A 13,279-nucleotide genomic window follows, 5' to 3' on the forward strand; every position below is an offset into this window, starting at 1 on the left:
ACTTGGCAGACCGGGCAGGGTGGGGCAGCAAGAGGTTTACTCATTATCATGGGTGGAGCAATGTGTGTCTGTGAGAGAGAGAGAGAGAGAGGCTGCATGCGTGAGAGAGGAAAATTGTGATGAAGAGAGGACGATAGGGAGAGTCAGAGGAAGATAAAAATGTGTAGCCAAAAAATTTACCCTTTCAATTTGTAGCAGACAGATGAATGCGTGAGCACACAGCTTGTGCCATAAAATATAGAAGTGTGAAGATTGTTTGTATATCTGTGTATTAGTTAGATTTAGAGTTGGGTAGGCGCATTATTATTACTGTTTGGTTGGCTGTTAGTCCTCTACGCCACTGTTTTACTGTGATATATCTGTATTAGCTTTTACAATGACTGAAATACTCTCAAGACTACATTTCTATGGAACTAAATGCCCCCACTGTAGTGTAAACTGTCAATGTCTGATTTTAAAATGAATCCCTGTATGTGTCTTTTTTTTTTTGGAGTCGGTCAGCGGCATTAGAAGTCACTTGGTTCGTGAATGAGGTGATGGGAATAAAGAAGAAGATAGGGAGGGAAGAGACAAACAATTAAACAATTTATTAGAGAAGAGAAACCGAGCATGACTCATTACTTTAATAGCTTCATAAGATATGGCCTGTGCTGCTATCTTTCTTAACTCCCTTCACAACACAACATTTGTTTTCATGGCATGAACTGACATGTCGCACACACACACACACACACACGCACGCACACACAGATACACATAGACACCATGGCTGGGGTTGACTCATCACTGGGCAGGGCCAGGGAGGGGCACCAATGCAAAGGATAATCTAAAATAAGTTAGTACACATACACACACACACACACAGACTGTCACGTCATTCAGTTCAATTTAAATTCTGCCTTTGACGCAACAAGGCAGGGTCTGAATTATAAAGGGTGAATCCGCCCAAAATATAAATTGACTTTTTGTATATGGCGAGTGACAAATGGTGAGAGAGTGGACGGAGGGAAGGGAATAGGTGGAGGAGGGTGAGGAAGTGCGGGTGATGGAATGATGCAAGGTGTGGGTTGCTAGGGTGGGAGGGAAGGATAAAAAGAGACAACAGCGGAAACAAGTGGCCCAAGTCAGATTTAAACGTCTGCGTGTGTGCGGTTCACACAGGCACGCTTGTGCGTGTGCGTGTGCGTGTGCGTGCGTGTGCGTGTGTGTGTGTGTGTGTGTGTGTGTGTGTGTGTGTTTCTCTCAACCTCGCTTGTTCTTTCTATTCTCGCCTGCATTGATCTGTCTCTCCCTTCTTCTTTTCTTTCCTTTTCCTTTTTCTCTATTTCCCCTCTTTTCCTCAAAGGACAACTCACCTGATACACAGAGATCAATACGCACGTCTCACACACACACACACACACACACAAGCTTCCAGACATGCACACACACACATACAGTACACACGCAAATCCACAGTTTTTAGTATTCTGGATTGACAGTCTTTTTGCTTTGTAGAGAGGAGAGAATATTTTCTTCTGAAAGGCCTGATCTATAATTGCTGCACAGTGTTGCTATGTTGAGACATTGGCCCGATATTGGCTTTGTTTTCAAATGATTTATTACACTGAACACATTTTCTCAGTCACAAATGTTATTTTCTGGCTGTTTGACGGACTGCATGAGACAAGGATAGAAAGCACATGAGGTTTTGAGATGAAATTAAAGTAAAAGCTTTGTTGATGTTTTCATTTATAAATGGAATGGGACAGTCTTTGAGTAATGGTGGTTTTTCGAGTTAAGAGGGCTGAGAAAGGTCTGCCTCTGAGCCAAACATATGTGAACACGTGAATATACGCAAACATATGTGGATCGACCCAAAATTCAGCTCATCTAACAAATCCCAGATTGTGTTTTCAAAGGAAACTCCACCTCAAGGACAGCACAGATAAATGGACACAAGCAGGGGAGAGGAAGAAATTGTGGGTTTGACCTTACAAACACAATGTAATTGTGTTCGTCTTTAGTGGTTATAATGCAGTACTGAAACTTCAGGGTTTTAAAAGTCCCATGCGTGACATTCAATTCCAATTGAGTCGAGAAACAGACAGAAAATAGAGAGACGAGCTGAAGGAGATAAACGGGAATATGTGCTTTCAGCAGATCAGAGAAGAGTTTCATTAAAGTTTCTCTCGTTTACATTTCTGCCTGACGGAGCTAATTATTTTTAAAAAGACCCACAACACACGCACACACACGCACATAGCTATATTTTCATGAAGTTCTCATTATTTTGTGTTCTATTTCCCATCTTCCCTCTTCTTGTGTAAATTCATGTGTGTCTCACACACACACACGCACACACACACACACACACACACACACACACACACACACACACACACACACACACACACACACACACACACACACACACACACTGTGTGACTGTGTGTGCTTTCCCCTGGTTGTGTACTTAATTATGTATGATGTGTCCGCATTTGTATTCTCAGTGTGTGCCAGTGTGTGTGTGCTTTGTAAGGAAATTAAAGCATGAATTGAACTTATTTTCTGTGCTGATAATTTAACACCACTTTATATCCGCAACAGGAAATTATAGAGCTTATGCTCCACTTAGTCTGCGTGTGCGTCACTTTTTGTTTGTGTGTTTAATCCTTTAAGACAAAAAAGGGAGAGAAACTTGAACTTATACATCGTGTGCTTTAACTGATACGCTTATCTGAATACTGTTTTCTGTTGCTTTTTAGTGTCTTGTGTTTAGCATTCTTTCCAGTTCTTAGTGGGCAAAATTAAGCCAGCCTTATAAAATGATTCTATTTTACGCTTATTTGTTTATATTGAGATTCCTAACTGTCTCGATATCAGATCCAGAACTTCCTCAGCAGCTGGGCTTTTGACCTGACCTCATCGGAAAATTACATAAAGCTGGCACTAGTAGTGCCGTCTAATCGCTGACAGTCCTTCTGACCTTCGTTGCTTCGTTTCTTTATTTGCTGATGTGGAAAATTTGACTTGAGCTGACTTTAGGTGACAATGCAAGAAGCCATTGCTAAGTTTATCCTTCAGTACAGCCTATATTAAACTATCATTAAACATCAATGCAGCAGTGGAGTTGTGAGGCGTCTTAAGTCCTGGGCTCTCATAGGCAAGGAAGCTCTGCTAAAAGACAGTTGGCATCCCCTACACAGTACAGCTATGGAAAAGTGAACAGAGCTGGTTTTATCTTTTCTGGTCACCGACTTGCTAAATGGGTGCATGTCTGCACGTGTGTCGGAAAAAGAAAGACAAACTGATTTTAACCAAACGTCTCTTCCACTCTCCCTGTACACACACACACTCACACACACATAAGCACACGCACTCGGACAGAGATGTCTGTTTCTGGGCTGTTCAGTTTGTTTGTGTAACAGTCACATTTCCCATCAGGACACAGACTCAAATAAACACAGCTATGCTGGAAAGCAAGAAGGTTTGTGTGCATGTGTGTGTGTGGTAGTGCGTCTAAAATCCAGGCTGTGTTTAGTGTAACAGAAACATAATCAGACAGCCTCTTTGCTGTGATTTTGATCTGTGTGTGTCTGTCTGTGGAAATACTGGTTTATAAGCTTGTATATGAGAGTGTGTGTGTGAGTGTGTGTGTGTGTGTGGCTGCTTGATGGGAGTATATGTGTCACAGTTATGACCTATGTGGCTTTACGCTGTGTGACAGTCCACAGCAGCCTTATTGTCTGCTAGGAATATTACATCTGGCTAGAAAAACTAATTACACATTTTTAACCACATTCAGACCCGTCCCGACTCTTCCACACATGCCACGCTCGCACACACACACACACACATTACAGCCGACAACATGTGGAGTGGGAAGATGACAGTTTGGCATTTTTGGCTCACGCAAATCAGGAATTAGTTTATTTGCTTGACTGTATCTTGGCTCATGTTTGTATGTTAATCCTCTTTTCAAGTGTGCTTTGAATTGTGTGATTGACTGATTCCGACTCGGGTGTGAGGAAAAAAAATCTAATGTTCATTCTCACGTTTTTTTTTTTTTTTCTTTAAATACCACATTTTCATCTCAAAGTGTAAAGTCAATCATGAGTCGTAGAAAAGTATACTAAATTAACTTTAAAATCCCAAGATTTGGCTGTGAATCCCAAGATTTCTTTCAGTTACTTTTTGGCAGCAGGGCGGTCTAGTGATTAGTCAAATGTCCCTCAGTTGGAAAACTCCGGCTCAATCCCCTGTGTCTGACGTATCTCCTCCTCTGAAGTGTCCTAGAGCAAGACAGTGAAATCCCTATTTGCTCCAGGGCTGCTGCTGGATATCTGACCCTGCAGTTGGACCTTCCTGTGGAGGCGAAGCAGTGAGACAGGGAATAACTTCTTATGGGATCAGAGTATTAAAAAAGACTTTCCTGTGATTGTCTAAACACTGCTGGCACTTAGTGACTTATTTATGACAACCGCACCAATCCGGCGCCAATGTAGGAAAAACAAAAAGAAAAAGCAGTAAAGGAACGGTGATCGTTTGTGCGCCAGCCTCTTGATAGAAGAATAATCTAAATAAAATATGCTTTCACTGAGCCCGTTTTTTTCCCCTCAATGATGCAGTAGTTTTTATCTCATAATATGATGTAATGTGATATAGTTTGACTTGAGCCTAACGTGCTGTCTCTTCGGATATCTGCTCGTTCCAGTGAGTTTTTCATTGGTTTAGACACATGCCGCTTACGCACACGGGCTTTTCATTGGTTCAGCTTGGGGCCCATGACACACATGTTCCACCCTCTCTGCCAGTGGACCAACCAGCTGTTTTTCATCATGTCGACATGGCAACGGTAAAACACAGTGGTTATTTTAGCTCCTAGCTGTAATTTAGACGTTTACATCAATTACAGTTACAATCAACTAACACACACACTACTGGAAGTGTATATGTGTGTGTGACTTTCTGTGTGTGTGTGTGTGTGTTCTTTTTATAGTCCTCAGTGTTTTTCTGCCATGGTTTGCACATCCAGGCCCTCAGTCCTTGTATGTTTCTCTTTGTTGGTCTCTCTCTCTCTCTCTTTTTGTGTAAGGCAGGAGCAATTCACCACAGGCTATAAATGTGTGTGTGCTCTTGTGTGTGCGTGTCTATGAGCATGCAGACGTGCATATGTGTGTGTGTGTTCACACATGGAACCAATATTGAGGCCAGATGTTCATTTTGCTACAACAAGACCTCTACACGCAATGCTAGCCAACTACACACACACATACATACACAGAGAGAAAGAAATGCATACGGTACACCATCCTGGCAGCACTTGTGTAATTAGGAAGCTGATTGGTTAGATTAAATGTCCATCTGACCCCTGACCAATAGTTAATTTGAAAACCCTGCCTGCATTCCCCTTTCCTCTGTGTTTTGGCTCTCCTGGCTCGTTTCTCCGTTCCCTCCCTCATTTCTCCTTCTCATTTAAACTTCTTTCACACAGTCAGACCGTTTTCCTTGGTAATGTTGATTGATGTAATTTGACAAACGAGAAAAAGGAGGCTGGAGAAAACGATGGTGAACAGTTTGTGTAAAACGGCTTCCAGCAAATGATTGAAAGTAGACAAATTATTACAAAGGAGCCCTTTCTGTTTTTAACCATTAATGTTTTCAGGCCACATACTATAATATATATAAATAAAAAAATACTTAGTGGAACATACCAGCTGCAAGAGTCTTTTCATGTAGCTTTACTCCTCTGTGCTTCATTATGAGTAGTTTAGCAAAAGCCAAAAACTCTGTGGAAGGATGTGTTTTCTCCATTCAGGCAGGATCACGCAACATTGCAACACAAATGTAAAATTTGTCACAACATGCAAGATAAAAAAAAAATATCCTAATTTGATTGAACTTTTAAGGCGGCACAGTGATGATCAACCACCAAGTGACTGCAGTTCAGCATTCCTACCTACATTTTTAAGTTGTCAATCATTTCTCCTCTATCGCTTCACCCCTGACATCTTTAATGCGTCCTGCGTATTGGCCAAGTTTGAGTACGGATGATGGGGCTCATCATCACAGCAGCACACCTCTTTTACTGCAACACGAAAGTAGATTTAGTAAAGAGTCTAAAGGCGCAGTGCCCGTATTCAGATTCAGGTCACACGCACTCACAATCAACCATATACTGTATATGCACACTCACACACACGGGCTCGACCAGTCATCTTGACACTTTAATCCACTTCACTTTAGAACATCTAGTCACACCCTGCTCTGGTGTGCATGTGAGCGAGAGCAAGAGCTAAAGAGGGTGAGAAAGTATGTATGTGTGTGTTTGTGAGTGAGCAATGCCATGGCAACCTTGGCGGTCCAAGGCCCTCTTGGCAAAAAATCAGATTGTGCCATCCCCCTGTTTGTGCGCATGTGTGTGTGTGTGTGTCTGTGTACATGCGTGTGCATGTGTGGAGTTGAATGTAAAGCGGAGACATTAACTTTTAACTGCTCTCGGTGGAAAACTCACATCCACCCTAAAAACTTATAATGCACTCGCACACTCACAGTGCCGTGCATACTTGATATGGGGTTGCAGCTACAGGAGGGTACATCCGTTTTCTCTATTCCCCTTCTGTCTATCTCTGCCTTAACTCCTCCCTTTTTGCTCTGCCTTCCGCCCCCCCCCCTCTGTGTCCCTTGTGAGGTCTTCGCTCATTAGGAATTCTCCGCTGGTGTGTGCATGTGCATGTCGCTGTTCGGTGTGTTTATGAATTCTGCTCCAGCTCACTGGCATGATGCATCTTGTATACTCAATTTCCCTTAAGACCATTTCTCTTTGTTCTCCTTGCCCCCCCTCCACTCATTTTTCTTTCTCTATCTGGCTATACAACACAGCAGGACCTGACACAGCTTCAACTGATCGAGACTTGTTTGCTCCTAGAGTATAGTCTATCGACTTGTATTGTGTTCCTGTGTAGCTCAGTGGATAGGACTAAAGCTAAAGATATTATTGTCTGGTTTTGCCACGAGAGCCTTGTTTTTGTTCAGCCCTTAGAGCTAAAAAGTTTTGATGAGAGCCACAGAGAGAGTAGAGTTTGCTGAAGTTACAATATGGGCTCCACGCTGCTGCAGATAAGGCTCTTTATGAGCAATTTGAACAGAATAATTTGTAAACCTTGCATATGCACCAAACTGTGTAGAAACCTTTTGGAGACTGTGAGAGATGGAACAAAATAACTCAAATGAAGCCATACAAACATGCTGACATACTCGTTTTACTCTAAATCTAATTACCCAGATATTTAATAATTAGAGCTAAACACGGCTGTTTAAATCAGAATCTGTGCACATTACTACAAACTCGTGTTTGAAAACTGATTTATTACCTGACATCCTTACAAAACATTTGCATTGACAGACGTGTTTGGGCTGTGAGCAGTTAAGGATGTTTTCCATTTACAATTTCAACTCAAAGTGATCACAGACAGAAACAATGAAATTACGGCGAGGAATTAATTAAACTTTCTTTTATCTCTCTCTCTCTTTCTTTTTTTTTTTTTTAAAGAGATAGGACATAGATTGCTCAGGAAATGGTGTGGGGATTGCATTGAGACCGTGAGACCAAGAGTGAGAGAGTGCTCTGACTGCACTGTTTAACATCAGTTTCATAATTGTGTAATCTGTGTATATATGTGTGTGTGTGTGTGTGTGTGTGTGTGTGTGTGTGTGTGTGTACTGATACTGTTTCTTGAAGGTGCGTCATTGTTGCAGATGTTTGGCATTCACACACATGAATGCGCATACACTCACACTGTGACACAAACATTCACAGTCGGGTCCCCTGGTCCCATCTATCCTGTTCCTTAATAGACCAGGTGCAGCCAAACAATGCGCGTGTGCACACATGCCCCTGTTTGTGTGTGTGTGTGTGTGTGTGTGTGTCTTTGTCACTCTGAAATAGAGCTGTGCTCACATGTCCTTGAACATTTTTTTCAAAATTGTCTTCATGATTTTGCAGCATTAACATCTAACAGTGAGCTATAACTTATGACAATGGGTCATATAAAGCACACACACACACATGCATGCATGTTTTTGTCTATGTTTATGTTTCCCATTAGAGGAAAACGGAGAAACTAGCCTCATGTGTCCGATCAACACAATTACAACGCTGTTATCTCCCTCTCTCCTCAGAAATGTTGGAACCATAAGCCACCCTTCTAAGTGTAGCAGCATATTATTCTGTTATTTAAGCCAAGTCTGATAGGATTCACTTTCAGTCCTACATTTCTTCTTGTGTTTTGGGTTCAGGTCACCGAGATAACCAAAACCCATTTTACAGAGAAAATCCTCTCTGAAAGTGAATCCATGTTTTTCCTTTGATCTAACATAGCTCACTGATTAAGAACAACTCTTTCTCTCTTAAAGCCACAGACCTGAAAGTCACAACTTTAATGTGTGATGCTGCCAAGAGACTTGTGAACTATTCTGGCAATATATAGGAGACTGAAGAATAGTGATGGGAAAGTGGCATTTTACAAGGACAATTCTGCTTGTATCCTATTTACAAAGGTTTTGTCGCCATTTCTGCTAAGTGTAATAAAACTATGCTTACTCACTGTAAATGGATTTGAAAACAGCCCCTAATCTAATAACATTAAGCCTGTAAAATACTGTAGTTAGTCCTTGAGCCTTTTTAAATGTAGCAGTCTGCGTCTCTGCTGTCTTTGTTAGTGCATTAGCATGTTACCAACCTTTCATTCAGTGGAATGACACAAAATCAATGTTAGGATGTTCATTGTGACATCCTGTACAAACAATACAGAAGCCACTCAAAATGTTCCATAGTGCTACTAGTGGTCTAAAACTCACAATAGACTTTCAATTACTGACTGTAATTAAATTATTGTTCTATATTGGACTTAGAAATTAACCACAATTATATACAGCGACCCTATAGTTAAAAGTTTGATTTAATGGTTTAATTTAAATCTAATTTATGCTGTATTATTAATGGTACCATACATATGAATATATCTATAAGCAGGCAAACACACAAATGTACATCTCTCACACACATTGCAAACATATGTGAAAGATCAGCATTATTTAAAGCCCCTCATTTGCAGATTAACCAGGAAACAAGCGTTACATTACTTCAGGACCACCAAGTGAGTGATTAGTAGACAGAGGAAGAGAGAGAGCGAGAAAGACAAAAAAAAAAAAAAGTGCCAAAGGAGACATGAGTAAGAGTTAGGGAGACACACAGGGCAGGGAGACGCGACAAAGACAGGAAGATGAGAGAGAAGACTGAGGGAGAATGAGTAGACAGAAATAAAGGCAGACAGAGAGAGAAAGGGGAGCAGCTGCCAAGCTCTGAGTGGGGTTAAGCATCACCACAAGTACAACCTAATAAGGTCGGATAGTGTGCACACACACACATACACGTACACACAGAATTGGCTGGTGTTCAAAATCAGTGTTTCTGCTGTAAGCAACTGTAAGCAGTAACTCACATCTGCCCCCAGAGCCTCCAAAGCTGAGCAGTGTTGTGATGCATAATGCTGAAATGTTGTGGAGGAGTTTTCCTGTACTGACCTTATACTTCATGATATTTGAAGCCATTTCAGCTGCAGACTCATTTCCAAGTCCAGTAAAATCACTCAGTCAGAGCTGTCTGACCAGCCTTTGTTATCTTGTTGCTGTTCTGGCAAAATGAAATAAGGAATTAATTAACATACATTTTTAATTTTGAACAAAGTGCGTCTGTGTGTGTGCATTATTAAAAAAAAAAAAAAAAAAAATCAACTCTTATACTCTTAATATAAGGTACCAGCGTCTCCATTTATTTACTGACAGGTTTGACTAGCAGAAAGGAGCTAAAATTGTTTTGCCTCCATTTACATTCTTTCTGCAGTTACATATTGATGGTCACAGGATGTGTTGCAACATCAGCAGGTATCCTGTCTGCTGTTTTGGGTGCGTTAGTCTGCTATCTGCCAAGCTACGTTTGAGCTAGAGATTGTTATCTCTTCCCCCCTCTCCGCCTCAAGTGTGTGTGGTCTGTTGTCTATATTCTGTGCAGTTTTTTTTTTTTATATAATGTGGTTATATGAGTAAGAAGGATGCACAGAACTCACTATTTTTTAAATGTTAAATCATAAAAAGGTTCAGAAAGCTTTTTAACATCAAATACTACTGGGTTTTTTGAACACATGGACATCTCCTAGTTTGTTTATTAGGGTACTAGACAGGAGCTGACGAGGACAACTTAGTTCATAGAAGTGTGGTCGAAGTGAAGAGAAGTGTAGCTCCATTGTCATTTATTGAATTATATAAAGAAACTTGAGTGAGAAGATTTTGCATCTCAGTTCCCCAAACCCCTTGATTAACGCTTCCAATCGGTTTACAAATGATCGAGCCTCAGCAGCATTTTACACTCATTAAACTTAAACTGAACCTCATATAGGACTGGCTCCGTAATCAGGTACAAATCACATTACCTGGTCTGAGCAATAGGTTTAAAGGCTGAATCCAAAAGAAAAACTCTCACTGTCATTAGACAGTTTTTATCTGCTTTCAACTCTTCAGTTACACTTTCACCACCGCCTGTAAAGGTGGTAGGATCTGACACACAACACTTTTTTTTTCTGCTTTCAGGCAGCTCTTTCTTTGTGAAAAATGCAAAGTAAAGCAAACATGAACCTTACAGAGGCTACTGCTTTGCATACTGGACAGCAACAAAACTGTCAAATGTCTAAACAAACTCAGTAAGTCGCCCATTCCATGCTAAATAATAGCTGTTGAGTACCGTGCAAGCACCAAGTGAGGAATGACTGTTGACATTGCAGCCTGCGACGCAGCCGGCTCAAGTAACTGAAGAAGGCAAAATGAAAGTAGTGTCACAGTTTTTAGACAATAAAACTTAAGTCACACGTACACACGTGTAAACCAAAGCTGGCTCCCTCTCCCCCCCGAGGCAGGGAAAAAGCAAAGGAGCTTTGCAAAACAAAGTGAATAATGGGAGGATGGAGAGATGGGGGATAACTTTGTGTCTCCCTTCTCTCACTGAGTGGTTATCACTTTCTCTCACTGAGTGCCTGTCCTCTCTCTCTCTCTCTCTCTCTCAATGCTCCCTTTCCCTGCTGAAGGGAGATTAAAAGCTGATAGGAGATTGCAAAGACATGCTGCACTCCTGTTCTGACACACACACACATGCATACAGATGGTAACATTAGCTCTTGTATGGCTGGGAGCTCCTGATGTAAAACACATGTTCCTGCCTCTGCAGTGTGTGCCGGTGTGTCTACGGCTGTTTAAACCAACTTTATCGCTCCATCAGTTCAGAGACAAGGAACAATTCATTCAGAGAGAGAGAGGGAGAGAGAGAGAGAGAGGGAGGAGTGGAGGGGTGTGGAGGACAGAGGGGGGAGATTGTGTGAGTCTGTGTGTGTGTGTTTTGGTGACAGAGATTGACAGAAGTTTTCTTTTTCTTCCTTCACTTTTATTAGACCTTTAGAATATCAATCCACGCCATTATTCAGGCTACGGATTATCCCAAAGAATCCAGCGTTGAACAAGAATTTATTTTTAACGATAAATTACACTTATGTGCAGTAGATGTTTGGCAAAGTGACAGACCTCAAAGACTCATGAATAAATGTCTTTCCGTGGTCCTGTTGGCTGTTTTGCCTGGAGTAATTCCTCAGATGAAGTGCAGATCACTTTTAAGCATCGCTTGTGTTTCTCTTTTAATCAGCTCATTCAAAATCGGTCCTTAAACCTGATAGACGAAGGCGTGGACATTCCCAAGAGACCAAGAGCCTGTTTTGGAAGTTGAGAACTTCACCTGCTTCAAATCTTTGTGCCTCTCTGATACTTCTAGATGCCGCCTTCTGGGTGTAGTGTCTGCTGGTGGCTCTTGTCTGAATGTAGTAAACTGGCCAAACACAGACACTGTGGTAGGTAAAAACACAGGAAAGCACAGGTTTTGTAATATAGTGTGAATTCATGTTAAACCCAAAGTCACGTTGACCACTTCTCTAGGTTAAAAACAAATAAAGATAATGAGAGTGAGGATGTGCAGAGCAGCCGAGAAACAGAAGAATGGCTTGAAAGAAAAAGAGGGAGCCAGTGAGTTATTAAGGAGATGGAGTGATGATGAGAAAACAAACCAGTGCATAAAAGGAAGAAAGCTATTTGCTCAATGGCTCCTCGCAGATCCACTGCTGCATGTTGCTTTATTAATCCATTTATTACAGCCATTAAAACATCAGAGTCACGCAACAGTAAATACAAAGACCAGCAGGATGTTGTTCTTCTCCTGCATCTGCAAATTGCGTTTCAGTTGTCATTGCCTTTTCTGATTCATTATTAGACTAATTTGCCGGGTTTTAACATGTTTCTCAAATATGGTGGAAATTCATAAAGGAATGCACAAATGGGACTTTTTTTTTTTTTTAGTTGAGTTCTTGGGTCTCCGAAGCACCTGGATCCATTCAAGAATGGTTATACATTGATTCATGTCAGCTAAATTGTAACCATGGAACTGATCTGGAAAAAGAACAGCAGCAGCGCCGCACTGAAAAAGATCTGCTTTTGGTTAACCACCAACATGGGTTTAGTCTAGTGGAAAAGTAAAAATACAGGTGACTTCAGCTCATACACATATTTTACACTCTGCTCTGTGTTGCATCAGACTTCAAATTATCCCATTCTGCTCCTAACAGCATTAAAAAGGAACGAAATAACAGACACGGCTACTTGTTTGAAAGGTATAATCCATCAGTAAGTGAATGTATGAAGTGTTTTTTCCCCTCCTACTCGTACTCATGTTTATGTGGTGCCGTCAATTTAGTTCTATTTTTATTCACGGCAATTTGACAATAGCGTGTTACTGAATCACTGGGTCACAACTGTAATCACATTTGAACTAAATTGAAGAGTGGCTAGAAACTAAAGTGACGAAACACACATGTCGATGACATTTTGTTAAACCGATTGATAGGATGGCCAACCATACAGAGGGAAATAACAGCAAACTAATAGATTTGCTTGATAAAGGTTTCTTCTTGCCGCCAGTCGTTCTAGCAGACTGAACTCATCTACATTTAGATTCACCGGCCAATGTGTGTGGTCATCCATGCCTTTGATTTAGAGAGTGTGTGTGTGTGTGTTGAGAACTTTATTGACCAGCAGATGCAGGTCTGTGTGTGTGTGTGTGTGTGTGATGAGAAGCAGGCAACCAGATGGACTTATGGGAAATAAAAAGCTTTTATTTATTTATACCATTTGATTAAATGGCATTTGA

The 13,279-nt window shown here is 41.1% G+C and overlaps 1 protein-coding gene across 4 annotated transcripts in view; it reads left to right on the forward strand.

Annotated features, from left to right (window-relative positions):
* The window catches only part of trps1 (trichorhinophalangeal syndrome I), a 99,822-nt gene that overhangs the window by 57,808 nt on the left and 28,735 nt on the right, over positions 1–13,279 (forward strand). The window lies entirely within an intron of this gene.

Source organism: Anabas testudineus, chromosome 11 (assembly GCF_900324465.2).
Source record: "Anabas testudineus chromosome 11, fAnaTes1.2, whole genome shotgun sequence".
Classification (NCBI taxonomy): Eukaryota; Metazoa; Chordata; class Actinopteri; order Anabantiformes; family Anabantidae; genus Anabas; species Anabas testudineus.